General features: G+C 40.9%; 1 protein-coding gene across 1 annotated transcript in view; it reads right to left on the bottom strand.

The window, feature by feature from the left end:
- The window catches only part of abat.L (4-aminobutyrate aminotransferase L homeolog), a 58,062-nt gene extending 47,818 nt beyond the window's left edge, over positions 1 to 10,244 (bottom strand). Inside the window, 1 exon segment of the mRNA NM_001090159.1 lies at positions 10,099 to 10,244. The gene's annotated coding sequence lies outside the window, so the exon portion shown is untranslated.
- Between the last annotated feature and the right edge of the window lie 7,149 nt (positions 10,245 to 17,393).

Raw genomic sequence — 17,393 nt, 5'->3', positions numbered from 1 at the left:
CAAGATAAAATCGTGGATGGGAGCTTGGATTAATAAAAAGTGAGATAAACTTGAGTTTTAGTAAATAACCTCCTATAAATTTACTGCTCTAGAGTTTTCTATCTATAACAATAGATTTACTGATTTTAGCGAAATCAGACCAATCCATCAAATTATTGTGACGTTATTGTGAATCGACCGATCATACATCTTACGATTTTTCGTCCGACATCTGTCAGAAAATTGATCAGCCAGGTTAAAGAATTTATCGGTCCGAGTGCAATCTATCTATGTTTGCAGGGCTAAAGGTGGCCATACACGGGCCGATAAAAGCTGCAGACAGACCGAGTCGGCAGCTTATTGGCCGTGTATGGCCCCTCCGACGGGGTTCCCCGATCCGAGATCTGGCCGAAAGTCAGCCAGATCTCGATCGGATGTGACTAAAAATCCCGTCGGATCGCGGCCGCATCTGTTCATTGATGTGGTCCCGCGATCCGACCGCCCGGAAAGCCACCGTAGAATCCGATCGTTGGGTCCTAGGGCCCATGATCGGGTCAGCCCGATATTGCCCACCTCAAGGTGGGCATATTGGGGAGAGAGCCGCTCGTTTGGCAACGTCGCCAAACGAGCGGATCTCTCCGTGTATGGCCACCTTAAGCAGGCAGCTACCCTCAGTTTTGCTGGCAAGATCGCCTGAAATGGACACATCATACACATCGTGGACACATAATCGTGGTCTCACGATAATGAAAAGATCTTTACATCTATGGCTAGCTTTAGTGAGATTTTACAACTCCACAGTGACGTCATTGGGATGCCCTTAGTTCAGAACATACAAGCAATAAGAACACAGATACACTGAAGACAATGCCAAAGACCAACTATATTGGGTACATTAGCGGATACATTTGATAGTCTGTTTTCTAGGAGAGCAAATGTGCATGGGAAATGTGCTTGCACATCTATGTCCACTTCAGTGGGCATATATTCATTATCTGCAATTTAAAAGGTTGATATGGTATGGACTACTATTTGGTAACAGGAGCAATCACTTAATTCAGGATCTATTTGGTATATGCTCTAAACTTTTTTGCTTTGCCTGTAGAACTTACAATTATTTATTTTCACAAAAGCTTGAACTTGACCAGTCTACGTGTATTGTTCTAAACGCTGCTGTAATGCAACACATTTGCAACTATGTAACTAATATAGACTTGATGCAATGCAAGTTATAAATAGTGTATACTGTATGGCTCTACTGCAACCAAAGATAGGAATTCATCCTGAATTCCAACTGTGTACAAAGGGGGAGATCAAAGAGCTGGAATGTTAGTAACATAGGCCTGTTATACATGGCAAACAGTACAGCAGCCCTATGCACTGAGACAAGACATATGTACACAAGTTTTAATAGACTTAAGCTGCCATTATTGGGCCTCTGTTTTTATTTACTTTCTATTTATCTAATGGAACTACTAATGGCTATACATATTGTCCTTTTGATACAAAGCAACTGTGTCATTCCCTTATGTTGCCTTACTCTAGAATTAGAATGCTCCCAAAAGTGCCTTATCGATCACTTGTCTCCCTTTGCTTCCAGCCCCAACACAAAACCCAGTAGTAAGTCAGAGGATGCACGGCCACCCACATATATGGACAATCTTTTTCACAAAATTTGGATCTCTCTTACTTCTCTTTGCATTTACAATGTATAAAGAGGCAGAAGGCTGGAAGCAAGATATACAGTCATATGAAAAAGTTTGGGAACCCCTCTCAACCTGCATAATAATTGACTCCACTTTCAACAAAACAAATGATAACAGTTGTACGTCTTTATTTCCCAGGAAGATCTGAGTACTGGGGTGTTTTCTGAACAAAGATTTTTAGTGAAGCAGAATTCAGTTGTATGGAATGAAATCAAATGTGAAAAACTAAATGTGCAAAAATTTGGGTACGCTTGTAATTTTGCAAATTTGAATGCATGTAACTGCTCAATACTGATTACTGTCAACACCAAATTGGTTGGATTAGCTCATTAAGCCTTGAACTTCATAGGCAGTTGTGTCCAATCATGAGAAAAGGCATTTAAGGTGGCCAATTACAAGTTGTGCTTCTGTTTGACTCTCCTCTGAAGAGTGACAACACAGGATCCTCAAAGCAACTCTCAAAAGATCTGAAAACAAAGATTGTTCAGTATCATGGTTTAGGGGAAAGCTACAAAAAGCTATCTCAGAGGTTTTATCTGTCAGTTTCAATTGTCCAAAACGGCACTGCATACTCCAGATGAGGCCTTTCCAGGGACCTAGAAAAAGGCATAATTATGTTTTCATCCCTTAAGTTAATGCCTTTTTATGCAAGACAGAACTTTATTTGCTTTTGTAGCCACAGAATGCCACTACCCAGAATTAGACAACTTGTTATCTACAAAAAAAACCAAGATCCTCCTCATTTTAGGGTAAGGACACACGAGGAGATTCAGGGAGATTTTGTCACCTGGCTACTAATCTCCTTGTCTTTTGAGCAACTATCTCCCTGAACTGCCTCAGCGTTTTTCCCCATAGGCTACAATGAAAAGTTGCCTGCGCTAATGCACACAGGGTGATGCGTTTTCAATAGTTGCCTGAAATTGCCTCACTGAGGCAACTTTGGGCAACTATTGAAAACGCATCACCGTGTGTGCATTAGCGCAGGCAACTTTTCATTGTAGCCTATGGGGAAAAACGCTGAGGCAGTTCAGGGAGATAGTTGCTCAAAAGACAAGGAGATTAGTAGCCAGGCGACAAAATCTCCCTGAATCTCCTCGTGTGTCCTTACCCTAAGGAAACTCCTGTAAGGGTCCGAAGGCACAGTAGGAGTGCGGACCAAGGAAGAGGCAGGTAACAGCCGAGTTCGAGGTAACAGAAGGATAAGGCAATAGAATAGTCGAAGTTCAGGCAAAAGGTTCAGTCCAGGCAGCAAAGGGTCAATCCGAATAACAGGCAAGGTAGGTACACAGGAAATCAGTCAATAATATCACACCCAGGAATTCACGAAGATAAACCTATACTTGGGCAATGTCTGTAGTGTCCAGAGGGCTTTATATAGGCCAGGTTTGGCGCCAAAGTTTGGGCACAATGGCGTCATGACGCTGATGCTGGCGTCCTGGCGCTCTGACGCCGGCGCCCATTCCGACACCGGCGACCAATCGGCAGGCGGGAGGATGCAGGCGTCATAGTGCTGCGACCAGCAGGATCCACATGGTGGGGCCAGGAGTCGCCATCTTTGACGCCGTCGCCATCTTGGATGCCGTCGCCATCTTGGGAAGAAACCTCTATTTCCATTACAACTCCCAACACACTTGCATTTATATTGTTTTTGCCAAAGTGCATAACCTTGCATTTATCAACATTGATCCTCATTTTCCAGTTTGCTGCCCAGTTTTCCAGCTTAGACAAATCACTCTGCAAAGTGGCAGCATTCTGCCTGTAACCTGTAGCTCTGCACAATTTAGTATCATCTGCAAAAATAGAAACAGTACTTTCAATGCCCACCTCCAGGTCATTAATAAACAAGTTGAAAAGCAAGGGACCTAGTACAGAGCCCTGCGGTACTCCACTAACAACACTGGCCAACATTCCTTAATTTAACCAGTAACCTTCCATGTGGCACTATATAATATGCTTTAGCAAAGTCTAAGTAAATCACATCCACTGCCATCCCACAATCGAGGTCCCTGCTCACCTTCTCATGAAAAGAAATTACATTAGTCTGGCACGATCTATTACGCATAAAACCATGCTGGCACAAACTCATAATATTACGATTTGCTATGAAGTCCAGTATCTTATCCTTTATTAACCCTTCGAAAAGCTTTCCTACCACTGACGTCAGACTAACTGGCCTATAGTTTTGAGGCTGAGAATAGGATCCATTTTTGAATAGTGGCACCACATTAGCAATTTGCCAGTCTCTCTGCACCATGGCAGACCTCAATGAATCCTAAAAAAATTAAGTAAAGAGGTTTGGCAATCACAGAGCTAAGCTCATCAAGTACCCTGGGATGAATACCATCTGGCCCCAGACCTTTGTTTATCTAAACATGTTCTAGTCTCTTGAATTTCCTCATGAACCATGCATCATTAGTTGTATTACTAGAATTTGGACTATTAAGAAGGAAACCTTCATTAACTGGTTCCTCATTTGGGTAGACAGACAAAAATATGTACATTTCAACTGCTGTAGAACTGCCCCTCTGCAGTGCCATAGAAGGTGTTTTATTATGTTATAAGGTAGCCTTTCTCTTAAATGTAATGTCGGTAATAAAACCAGGTAAATCAGCCACACTGAAAATGAAGTGAATTTATGCTCAACTGATGCGGAAAGCTGTAGTTTTCATACGCTAATGAAAGCAAAGTGGCATACTAGCAAGTATGAAGATTCTTCCAAATATTTCACTATGACATTCGTATAACATTTAGAAGACCCTTCATATCATGTTTCTATCCCTACAGTCTCATTGGCTGCACAAACAAACAAAGACCCCTTTGAGTGAGGTCTAGTCAATGAAAATCCTAAATCAATAATGCTGCTTCTTGCTTTGGCTCTGCCAGCTCTACTGGTTAATATACTCTTTTACTTTCTAATCATTTCTTCAGCATACAGACTGCTGAATAGTAAGGGAGTCTTGTCGGTAAGCGGGTTAACTGGCACAGCTCTATGTTCTGACAATCAAGGACACTGGCTCTGACACGGGAAAATGAGTGATATGAAAAATTTGGTTAGCAGAAGCCACAGCAAACATTGAATTATGAAGTCAAAACTGAAGAAACTATTATTTTTTATTTTATTTGAAGATGTTTGAGTCTTTCTTTAGTCTTTTTCATACCATCTCTTCAAGTTATGTCATTGCCCCCATTCTGCCTGATATTCTGAGATACAGTAAGTGACAAACTGTCAGTGCAGTCCCAGTTCCACCTGAGGCCTTATATAAGCTCACAGTTTCCTGTGAAACATTGATTTGCTTATTTTGAACCTCACTGATACTATATCAACAAAACCCAAGAGTAGCTATTGCAGTCCAAATTAAATATGTTAAAGATACTTTAAAATCACCCTAAGACCAAACAAAATCCCTGGCTTGGTATAACGAGAGAGAGCAAACATACTCCTATGCTTATTTCATCAACGTTTTTACTATGCAAACTCTACTGGGAGATACAAGCATTAGGAAAGTAAAAGTATAGTTCAAATCATTTAAATATATGTCTAAAACATAAAAAGAGAAAGTTCATTTTTGCTCATACCCTTATGTTACAGTCGTATTTGCTTAAATAAGTAATTTTTGTAAGTAGGATATACAGGTATAGGACCTGTTATCTAGAATGCTCAAGACCTGGGAAATCCCAGTACAAAGTACTGTTTTTTTTATTACAGAGAAAAAGGAAATGTTTTTTAATAAAATGTTAATTATTTGATTAAGGGAGACGTGTGTAAAACTCATTTAGATATAGAAGAATTGTGCTTAATAAACTAGTGTTTCAGGCTGATTTATTGAATATTTCTGCAAAAACCCTAATAATCCCTCCCTTTCCTCCCACTTCCTGCACCCTAAATTCACCAGGCTGTGCATCGGAGCCGGCGGCACGCAGCTCACTGCACTGTAGGACAGGAACCAATCAGCAGCTAGCAGGACCTGATAGGGAACTGAGCCTGTCTTTGCTTGGTGTGACGGCAGGGATGCGATTGGCTGTTCCCCTCCTAATGTGTTTCTGGCAGGGACAGTTAGGACACACCCACCACTCATTTGAAACAGGGACCAGTGAACATCTATAGGGAGCTCCAAAAGGGACTATTTTTTTAAAAAAAATATTCATTTTTAGCACCATGTAAAAGCAACATCATAGATTAGAATTGCCTAAAAATTAGTTTTTTTTTCATTTATCCTATGTCTCCTTTAAAATGGAGTAATTCAAAGCTTTCTGGATAACTTGTTTCCAGAGAAGAGATTCCATACCTGTATTTTTAAAAGAGAAGTAATTCTTTTTTATTTTAAAATCCCTAAAAAGACTCTAAACAGCCTTTAAAATGACCAAGTGCCGTCTACTTGATTGATTTCCATTGGAGCAGGAGGCAGCAAACAAGCACAAGATAGACAGTCTGACCCAACTTCTTATTGGAAGGAGAAAGAAGGATGAATATACTAAAGGGGTGGAGCTGCACATCCGATAAGGAATTGACTAAATTCTACTACAAGCTAAGCTTCTGTATTAGAAAGACATCAGACAATGTTAGGAGAGACTTGTCATTTTGAAGGCTAGAGTCTTTTTATGGATTTTAAAATAAAAGGTTTACTTGTCCTTTACAAAAATGCTGGTTTCTTGATATTTGAATCGCAGGTCATCACCTACACAATTAGCATATCCAGCTGGGGGGTCACTACTATGATGAACAGTAAAAGTCCCCATAGATGCAAAGATTTCTCTTGCCGAACATCTCACGATTTTTTGGGCCGACATCTGTCAGGAAATTGATCGGCCGCGTTAAAAACTCTTTGGGGCAAATTCACTAAAGGACGAAGCGCCTAACGCTAGCGTTAATTCGCCAGCATAGCGCATTCTCGTTAATTCGCCGATTCACTAACGGACACTGGCGTAAATTCGCTAGTGTTACTTCGCACCCTTATGCCTGGCGAACTTGCGCAACGGGCGTAACTACGCAAATTCACTGACGCACGCATTTTTCTGAACGCTCCTTTTTACGCCAGACTTCCTTCGCCACCTCAGACCAGGCGAACTGCAATAGAGTAGATAGGGATTGCTTAAAAAAAAGTACAAATTTTTCCCAAAAAACGCTGGCGTGATAGGCTGAAAAAGATCGAAAATTTTTTTGGGGCTACCCGCCTTCCCCCCTACATTTCCTAACTCATGGCACCTTAACTACACATGTGCTCACTGTATATTTAAGGTGCCATGAGTTAGGAAATGTAGGGGGGAAGGAGGGGAGCAACCAACACACCATTTTTACCAGTGCAGGGCAAGAGTATTATATTGTCGTTCCTATAAAACTCTTACTTTTAGAAGTCTCTGTTCCTTTGAAGGTAAATGTGCTTGCAAAATGTAACTAAGAATTTACCCATGGCTGCTAACAAAAAGTGTAAGTCAATTTACTAAAAAGGAGAACATCATTACAGAGTATGTGCAATGAGATCAGTGGCTACAGCTTGTAACTTTATTGGAGCACAACTGTTTTTTGCAACAGAAAAAGCAATAGCTATTTCTGGCTATCTATATAAAGCTTACCCCCCCCCCCAAAAAAAAACAAATTCCTTAACCACACACCAACACGAATGTGACAGTATTTGGGGGGTACAGGGGTACTCTACTCGTGGCAGAGGGGGCCTCAAGAGAACCCCCACAATACACAGGGGGCTAAGTGTTAGACAAACTGTAGGCAGAGTTATGGTACAGTTGCAAAATGGAAGGTTGATCAGGCATGTGGCCATTCCTGCTAGGGACATTTCATTGGGGGCTCATCTACTTGTTGGCAGGGCCCACCTCTAATATTTGGGGTCCCTGGGGGGAGTGCCCTACTTAGTAGTATGGAGCCTCCTAGATTGAGGATGGTGCCTTGTTATAAACAGCCATTTGAGTAATGGAAGACAGACTGTGGCTATAATTCAAAGGTCCCTGATTGCAAACGGAGGCTGGCGTTCCCCCAAGAAACACAAAAAAAAACATAACTTGCAACATGTGATTCACACCTGCAATACTGGCAGGCTTGTTTGGTGACCTAAAAGTGTAGAAATAACTTAAGTCCCCATAAGAGGCATCCATCCAGCAACTGCCAGCCTGACCTGCATTTAAGCAACCAAAACCTACCAGCTTGGATTATGTCCATCCAAAAAAAAAAAAAAAAAAAAAAAAAAAATATATATATATAAAAAGCTGCCTTGCAATCATGTGTGCATTGTGTACAACGGATTAGTATCCACACATGCAGCCCCTGCAGACCAGTCCTGCTTTCACAAATGCAGCACACAGCACACATTCCCTGACATACATCCACACATACATTCCTTGAGTCCATTCAGCACCTGCAAGCCTGACCTGATTTCATACATGCATCCCCATGCATGTAGTCCCTGCTATTTTGACCTGTTTCCACACATGTATCCTCCACCAGACTGGATTGGCCCAACACAAAATAATTCCACCACCTGCATATGCATTGTGGTCATAATCGATTTCAATATAAATGTGAGCATGCTTTAATTCATCTACAGTGAACAGAGTAATCTGCACATATTAGAATGCATCCATTATCAATGAACATTAATGCAACTGCCAAACAGGGTTTTATAAGCATTAAGTGGGCTGCCCCTTTAAAGGCACACTGCACGTTGTGAGATTTGGATATTGTTGAAGTGGTGGGTTTATTTGTAATTAAGCAGCACTTTAAGGATTGTATCCATCATAAAACACTAGTGCCCAGTTAGGACTTGCTTCGGTATGGTTTTATTTTTTTAAATTTTTTTTAATTTAATTTTAGGGTGGTCTGTAGCATTTCCCCATGACAGGGGTCAGGGGCGTAACTATAGAGGAAGCAGACCTGCTACTGCAGGGGGGCCCAGGAGGTATAGGTGCCCTGTGAGGGCATATTAAGATCTAGTTACACTACGGATTGGGATACTTCATTGACTTGCTCCAGTGGCTAGCCCTTTAGGACGCGTTGCTATATCGGGAGATAAAGTCACCCAACGACAAATCGATTCTTCTTCGGGCGACTAATCTCCCTGAACTGCCTTCCCGCTGGCTAGAATGTAAATCGCTGTTGGGATGACCCTCGGGACGTTTCGTTTTAAGAAGTCGCCCAAAGTTTCCTCGTGAGGCAACTTCGGACGACTTCTTAAAACGAAGCGTCCCGAGTGTCATCCCGCCGGCGATTTACATTCTAGCCAGCGGGAAGGCAGTTCAGGGAGATTAAGGTGGCCATAGACTCCAAGATCCACTCGTTTGGCAAAATCGCCAAATGAGCGGATCTTTCCCCGATATGCAACTAAACTGCATGGCTATATCGGGGGTAATTCGAACGTTCGGCCGTATGGCCGAACGATCGAATTACGATGCGCCAAACGGCTCCGACGGGTCGGTCGGGTAAAAATCCAACCTTCCCGATCGATATCGTGGCCAGATATCGATCGGGAAGACCCGTCGGAAGCAACCATACACGGGCAGATAAGCTGTCAAATCGGTCCAAACGACCTATATCGGCAGCTTTATCTGCCCGTGTATGGCCACCTTAAGTCTCCAGAAGAAGAAGCGATTTGTTGATTGGGCGACTTAATCTCGGGCTGATAAAAACTGTCGAAAGACCAAGTCGGCAGCTTAGTGGCCGGTGTGTAGAGGCCCCCCCCGATGGGCTTACCCAAACGATATCTTGCAGGTTACAAAATCCCGTTGGATCGCGGCCGCATCTTTTCGTTGATGCAGTCCCGCAATCCGACTGCCCATTTGACCTCCATTCTGATGGCCCATGATCCAGATCGATATCACCCATTTAAATATGGGCATATCGGGGAGAGATCGCCAAACTATCGGATCTCTACGTCTATGGCCACCGTTACACATAGGATGGGAACAATCTATTAGGCTTTACTCACTATCATAGATAAAGGACACTAGTCTGGGCTACAAGAGGCCAGTTTCTTATTAACCAAAGCACAATTTGGTAGAAAGACTTTAGATAAAAAAAAAACAATAAACATACAATAGCGAGACAATTTTATAACATTTGCCCATGTTTTGAATTCCCCCCAACCCCCCATAACTGTGATGATCCCAAAAAAACGAATAGGAGCCAACAAACTGAAATGCTACGGAGGTCGGTTCCGCAACAACTCCCTGCTACTTTACCCTGTGCGTGCCGGGAGTTTTAACATGACGGCGCAGCTGGAGGGCAACGCGTGCGTCGTTGGGAGAGAAATCGCGCAGACTGTAGTAGGGAGCGGATCCGCTGCAATAATGAGCTGCAGTAAACACCAATGTCATGACTATTCCCCGCTCTGCACTAGTCCGGTCAGTGTGGCTTTTCTCACTGCACATAACGGTTCTCAGTTGCCCCATACAATATCATTGCGCTCACCTTCCCTTCCGCCGCCTCTGCGAGCTGCCACTAGGAAAGCGTTCGTTAGAGTAACAGCGCGATAACAGATACTTCAGCAGAGCCGCGCCGCTCCGGTACCGCTGCCCTTACTCCTAACCGGGATCTGTCAAGCAGACAGCTAGGACACCAACATTGACCAATCGCTTGCCGCGGCTCCCTTTACAACGCTTCGCCTGGTCAAACAACAACCAATCGATATTGAGCGGCGTTGCCTTAGGCGCAGCCTACCATCTGTAGCAGCCAATGAACAGGGGCAATGGGCGGGAATAGTGTGAGGGGCCTTTATCCATCCAAGGGGCTCCTGTGTTTTCTCGTGCTGCACGGGGCAGCGGGAACAGGTTTGATCCAGTGTAGCTGAAATGCTCACTTGTTCACAGTGCCCCCCTCACCTTTTTTTTTTTTTTTTGCTCTAATCTCCCACTCTCCTCCTGCCTGACAAGTGGCAAGTTAAAATAGAAGGCTGGATTCCTTTTGTTCTATATTAAAACCGTTATTCCTCTTTCCATTGCTGTCAAACATATCATTCTATGTTCCTGTGGTGAAATATTTGAGCACAGGCGACTGGAATAATGAGGAGTGACGTCCCATGTTAAACCCAATAAAAGAATAGTTATAAAACAATATAATTCTTTCCAACCCTGTAATATACAGTCATAAAACAAAGTAAACGTAAAGGGGTTGTTCACCGTTGAGATAACTTTTAGTGTGATGTAGAGACTGATATTCTGCAATTAGTTTTCATTTTTTATTTGTGGTTTTTGAGTTATTTAACTTTTTATTCAGCAGCTCTTCAATTTGCATTTCAAGCAATCTGGTAGTTAGGGTCCAAATTACCCTAGCAACCATGCACTGATTTGCAGAAGAGACTGGAATATGAATAGGAGAGGCCTGAATAAAAAAGACGATCAATAAAAATTAGCAATACAAATACATTTGTAGCCTTAAGGCCCCCATACACAGCCCGACTAGTGTTGCCACCCAGCCGGTATTTTACCGGCCTAGCTGGTAAAACACCTGCCAAGACCGGGGCCGGTATTACAAATTTACCGTCAATGTAGCTGCCAGTAAATTTGTAATATCCTTAAAAAGCCCTCGGCCTGCCCCCAATCCCCTGTAAAAACTAAGCTTTTGTGACTTTGTCCCCGTCTTGAAATGTCGGCACCATGGCCACGCCCCTTTTACGGCATGGCACCGCCCATTTTGGTGGCAACCCTAAGGCCGACAAAAGCTGCCGACAGACCGAGTCGGCAGCTTATTGGCCCGTGTGTGGAGCCATCTGACGGGTTTCCCCATTCGATATGTGGCCAATCTCGATAGGGCAGGTTGATGCAGTCCCGCGATCCGCCCGCCTGTATCAGATGCATTATGATCCGATCGTTGGGCCCTATGGCCCATGGCCAAATCAGCCCGATATCACCCACCTCAATGTGGGCGTACCAGGGAGATATCCGCTCGTTTGGCAACATCGCCAAACAAGCAGATCTATACATCTCCGGCCACCTTTACAGAGCATTTGCTTTTTAGAAGGGAGTCAGCGACGACCATTTTAAAGCTGCAAGGAGTCAGAAGAAAAAGGCAAATACCTATACAACTATAACAAATAAATAATGAAGACCAATTGAAAAGATGCTTAGAATTGGCCGATCTATTACATACTAAAAGTTACTTAAAGGTGAACCACCCCTTTAAAGTTACAGTAGATTTTACAGTTTCAGGGGACCAGGAAAATATGGTGTAAATTCTAGGAAAAATGTAATTAGGCATTCTGTAATGGTGAGATCACAACAAAAAAGCCAGTGAAAGCAATATCTGTCTCTCTTTTGCTTATTCTCTTCCCCAAGAGCAGCTGACTTTGTGAAACAATGTAACAGAAGGCAATGAACAAGGTGGCATGGAACTGACTTCTGTTACATTGTTTACAGGAGATGTTCACCTTCAGACAAAAGTCAAAGTGAACAGCCAGTCAAATTAAAAACAGTTTTTTTTTTAAAGGAGAAGGAAAGCTCCAAATTAAGTGTTACCAAGATATTTATTTCTGATCTCCTCTTTGTAGGTTCTGAATGAACTTCAGATTCCTCATTGAGATTGGTTTCATGTTCCTGCCCCACTTCAGCTTATTGTAAAACCCAAAGCACTATTGTCCAAGCACCTTCTGGTTAAATTACATATCAGTAATCTGATTGGCTGGCACACCAGTCAATCACACCAATGGAATGCAGATTAAAGTGTCACATGCATACTTCCTTATTATGTGGCCATGCTCCACATTCACAAGCAGGGGGTCTGCGACCCCCCCAGCTTGGGGAGAATGCAAGATTTGTCAGGACTGGAAAAGAGGAGCTGCAGAGCCTAAAAACAAAAATAATTAGAAATATGTTTGTCAAGGTATGAGCTGCTCAATTTTTGACTTTTGTCCAAAGGTGAAAAACCTTTTAAAAAAGGGGGATATGAATATATATGGATGATCTTGCAGCCAACACAACAAAGTTACAAAAGTCATCTCGCATTTCATTATCATTGATGATGAATCAATTGAAACTAGCTGCAGATTGTGTTTATCAGCGCAACATGTTTCAATATTGTTCTAGTCTACCAACATGGTGCTAAGAAAAAACATCATAAATGTGAATTCCAGGGTTTTTCTGAACAGTTTGATGTATAATATAAATAGGTTTACTGAGGTATACGACATGAAGGGACCCTAAAAATTAAAATAGAGCATATACCTTTTCTTCAGCTCTGCAAACAAAGCCTGCATGTTGTCTATTGCCTGACCCCGAACATTAAGATGCACATATAAAAAAACATATAAAATTAGCAGTTTTTATCAAATGTTTGAATTTTACTTTAAAGGGGGTGTTCACCTTTGAGATAACTTTTCATATGATGTAGAGAGTGATATTCTAAGACAATTTGCAATTGGGTTTTATTTTTATTATTTAAGGTTTTTCAGTTATTTAGCTTTTTATTCAGCAGGTAACTAGGATCCAAATTACCCTAGCATTGATTGGAATAAGAGACTGGAATATGAATAGGAGTGGGCCTGAATCGAAAGATGAGTAATAAAAATTAGCAATAACAATACATTTGTAGCCTTACAGAGCATTTGTTTTTTAGAAGGGGACAAAGAGTTAGAAGAAAAAGAAAAATAATTATAAAACTATTAAAAATAAATAATGAAAACCAATTGAAAAGTTGCTTGAAATTGGCCATACTATACCATACTAAAAGTTACCTTAAAGGAAAACTATACCCCCCCAAACAATGTAGGTCTCTATTAAAAGATACTGAGTAATACAGTATCTTTAGAAACAGTGAGTTCTGATGTCATCAGTTATAAACGGTGAGTTCTGATGTCATTTCTGTCACATGACTCACTGAAACTTGTGTATTATAATAAATAAAGTACCCCCTGTTGCAAAATATGAGGATATTAGAAGTTACCTTGGAGTTCCATGACCTGTATAAAAACACTCGGCCTTCGGCCTCGTGTTTTTATATGGTCATGGAACTCCTCGGTAACTTATAATATCCTTATATTTTACAAGAGGGGGTACTTTATTCACTATTTATAGTTTAACAGCTCTCCAGTTAGAAGTTTCATCTAATGTCTCTTAGCAACCATCCATTGAATTGAATAAGAGTCTGCCATATGAACTGAGTGCTATCAACTGTCAGAATCCGAATTTAAATAGGTGTATTTGTATACAGTGTCAGACTCAGGCATCTGCCCCCCCCCTTAGGTGGTTGGTAAGATATAGTTTGTAGATAAATCAATATTACTAGAACAGAAATGAAGTAGTTTTTTAAACAAAATTATATTTTCCATTAATTTCATATCACATAGATTCAATAAATTAGGGGGCAGATTTATCAAAGGTCAAGGTGAATTTTCGAATGAAAAAAATTTGAATTTCAAGCTATTTTTTGTGTACTTCGACGAGGGAATAGTACAAATTCAATTTGAATTTGAAAAAATTAGAATATCGAAATTTATCATGTTCTGTCTCTTTAAAAATTCGACTTCAAACCATTCGTTATCTAAAACCTGGCGAATTGCTGTTTTAGCCTATGGGGGATCTCCTAGAACCTATTTTGAGTCATTTGGTGGACTTTGAAAAATCAGCATTTTTTGGGGGGGAAAAACTTTGTATCAATTTTGATCTAATGCAATATTCCCTCGATTCGTACGATTCGAATTCGGCTGAATACGGACCTATTCGACCAAAAAAAAACTTCAACTTAATTTCAGTTGGTCTTTTTGAATTAGAATTTTGAAGTTTTTTCAATTCGAAATTCGACCCATGATAAATATGCCCCAATCTGTTATAAAGACTTGTGTTTCTATCCACCTCTCTTTCCAGTTGTCATTGCCTGCCATTTATGACCCAGAGAGGACTTCATCCCAAGGGCCTGATGTTGTTTCTTTTTTTTTTTGGAATTGGTCCTGTTGCCGGTGTATTATGGTGCCTAGTGATATAAATAAAGGTTTATAATAATAAGTCTGGGATAAACTTAATTAGCTTTTTATTGTCATGTGTTCTGTCACTAAATTAAAGGAAAAAGATACAGATGGATCTAAACTCAAACATATTGAGTCACTATTCCTATACTATAGAAAATAAACCTCTTTGCTAATTATTAATATGTGCCAATACTGACTTTTGGTAAAGTCTAGCTTCACTATGTTTGTAAGTCAGGACGTAACCTCTTACATAAATCATCCCTGTATCATCATCTTCCTTATATCTCTAATCATAGTCACTTTCCTATTCATAATATCAATCTCCGTTTATCAGTTCTTATCCTTTAAACATAGTTCAAAGTCAGCAAAATGAATATCCTGGTGCTGTATAGAGAGAACATCCTTGAGTTTGCTTCCATTATCCTGAACATCCATACATCTGTCTTATAATCCATTAGCCCCAGGGAGCAGCCAGTCGGATCACTGGTCCATTTAACTATCCTCTCTTATCTTTCATGAAACCTGGCCTGGGTGCAGAATGCCATGAGCTCACAGCCAATGGGGAATAAGCATTTCCAGAGCAATCATTTGAGCTGTCAGTGACTTATTTTGCATAATTCTTGATATATTCTTCTATTTTATGGTTGAGGGCACAGAAGATGCAATTCGAAATCTACTTGGGGTTTCATTTTATAAAATAATAAAATAAAAATTATTAAAAAATATTAATTGTTTGCACCATGTCTTTTAATAGGTATGTTTGCATACCAAGCAGATCTCCAGTCAAAGGCAAATTATAACAAGGATTGATGCCTTATACTTTCTGATAAAATAAAATATTGCTTAAATTACATATTATTCTTCTTATTACTGCAGTTCCCATTACTTTTCCCTTTTTACAAATATTCCGTTAAATGTTATACAATTGAATAAAGAGCTGTAACTATTCCTCTGGTGATCTGTTGTAAGCTTTTTCTTCCTTTGATAAAACATTTAAAGGACAAGTCAACCCCAAAATAAAAATTTGCCTAATAAAAGAAAACATACGGTAATTCTAAGCAACTTTCCAATATACATTTATTAAAAATGTTCCATGCTTTTAAAGTTATTTGTTAAAACAATTGTTATTGAAAGCAGCATTTGACTAATTCCTAGTTGTTACTGTTTATACAATGTTGTCTTATGGTGGCCATACACGGGCAGATAAAGCTGCCGATATCGTCGTTTGGACAGCTTATCCGCCCGTGTATGGGCTTCCGACGGGTCTTCCCGATCGATATCTGGCCACGATATAGATCGGGAAGGTTTGATTTTTAACCGACCCGTTGGAGCCCCTTGGCGCATCGTAATTCGATCATTCGGCCATATGGCCGAACGTTCAAATTTCCCCCAATATAGCCATGCCGTTAGTGGCATATCGTGGAAAGATCCGCTCGTTTGGCGAGGTCGCCAAACGAGCGGATCTTTGAGTCTATGGCCAACTTAAGTTCCCTAGCAAAGACAGATCTGTTAATCAACTCCCTTGTCTTACATTGTATCACCAGGGAAGAAAATAGAAAGGCACAACCACTACTTTCAATAGCAATACATATACAAATAACTTAAATACCATAGAAAAATTGTGATGAATGCATATTGCAAACTCGCTTAGAATTATGTTTTCTTTTATTAGGCAAAAAAAATTTTTTTTTTGGGTTGATATGGCTCAAATGGTATTTAAGTGCTACCAGGGCTGTTCCTGCCTGGTAAGAACAATTCCTCAGGCAGAACTGTGTAGCAGGATACCAGTTGCTTCAAAAAGAGCCAAATTTTCAGTTTTGAAACTGGAAATTCATTTATTTTACTGCAGAGAATGCAAATTCTCTCTGGGGGTGGTCGCATTACTGGTGCCACTGCCTCAGACAGTAGATGCTTTTGGAGAGCCCCTATTATCAGGCCCGGATTTACGTAGCAGGCGCCCCTAGGCCTGCTGCCATTCATCACTCCTGTCCCCTCCCCTTTATTCGTGCAAATTTTCATCATCGGGACCAGAAAAATGGGGATTGCGCACAGTAATTTTAGAAAACTATTGTATCTCTTGTGCATCCCCAGTGTTTTTGACCCAATGTGGGTGTGGTTGGACAGCATGCTGCCTCCTAAAATCCTGCCGCCCTAGGCCCGGACCTTGGTGGCCTTTCCACAAATCCAGGCTTGACTATTATATAACTCTAAAACCACTCTATGTAATAAAAGATGGGTGGTTTGTAACTGGTCTTATTACCAAAAAGCAGGTAGCATTGTTTAAAAGGAAACACCTAGGGGTATATTTATCAAAGAGTGATCCACTCTCCATTCATTTCTATGGGATTTTTGAAAGAGTATTTATCAATGGGTGAAAGTGAAAGTTCATCCTTTGATAAATACGCCTTTCAAAATCCCATAGAAATGAATAGAGAGTGGCGGGATTTCACTCCAGCAGACTGTGGCGATCTCTAACTTCAGTCTTTGATAAATATACCCCTAATTGTTTGCAATAGACTATTGCACCAGTCTTCTAAAAATGTTCTTGCTGAAAACATTTCTTGCTGACTAGAATAGGTAAAGCTGAAATATATCGGAAAGGAATACATTAGTTTTGAATCTCTGCCTTGTTCCAGTTTTAAAAACTTTTGTTAAGGTAAGTGTTGCCACCATGTGTTTGTCTTAAGGAATTGCAAGTTATTTCTTTGTGTATTTGCAGTTTTCAGTTTCTCTCCAGGCCACTTGGAAGTCTTGGAATTGCTGTTTAGCCTATGGGGGACCTCCTAGAACCCATCTGAGGCGTTTGGGC

This window comes from Xenopus laevis, chromosome 9_10L (assembly GCF_017654675.1).
Source record: "Xenopus laevis strain J_2021 chromosome 9_10L, Xenopus_laevis_v10.1, whole genome shotgun sequence".
Lineage (NCBI taxonomy): Eukaryota > Metazoa > Chordata > Amphibia > Anura > Pipidae > Xenopus > Xenopus laevis.
Note: the sequence above shows the minus strand (reverse complement) of the source record. Positions and strands in the feature narration are given on the sequence as shown.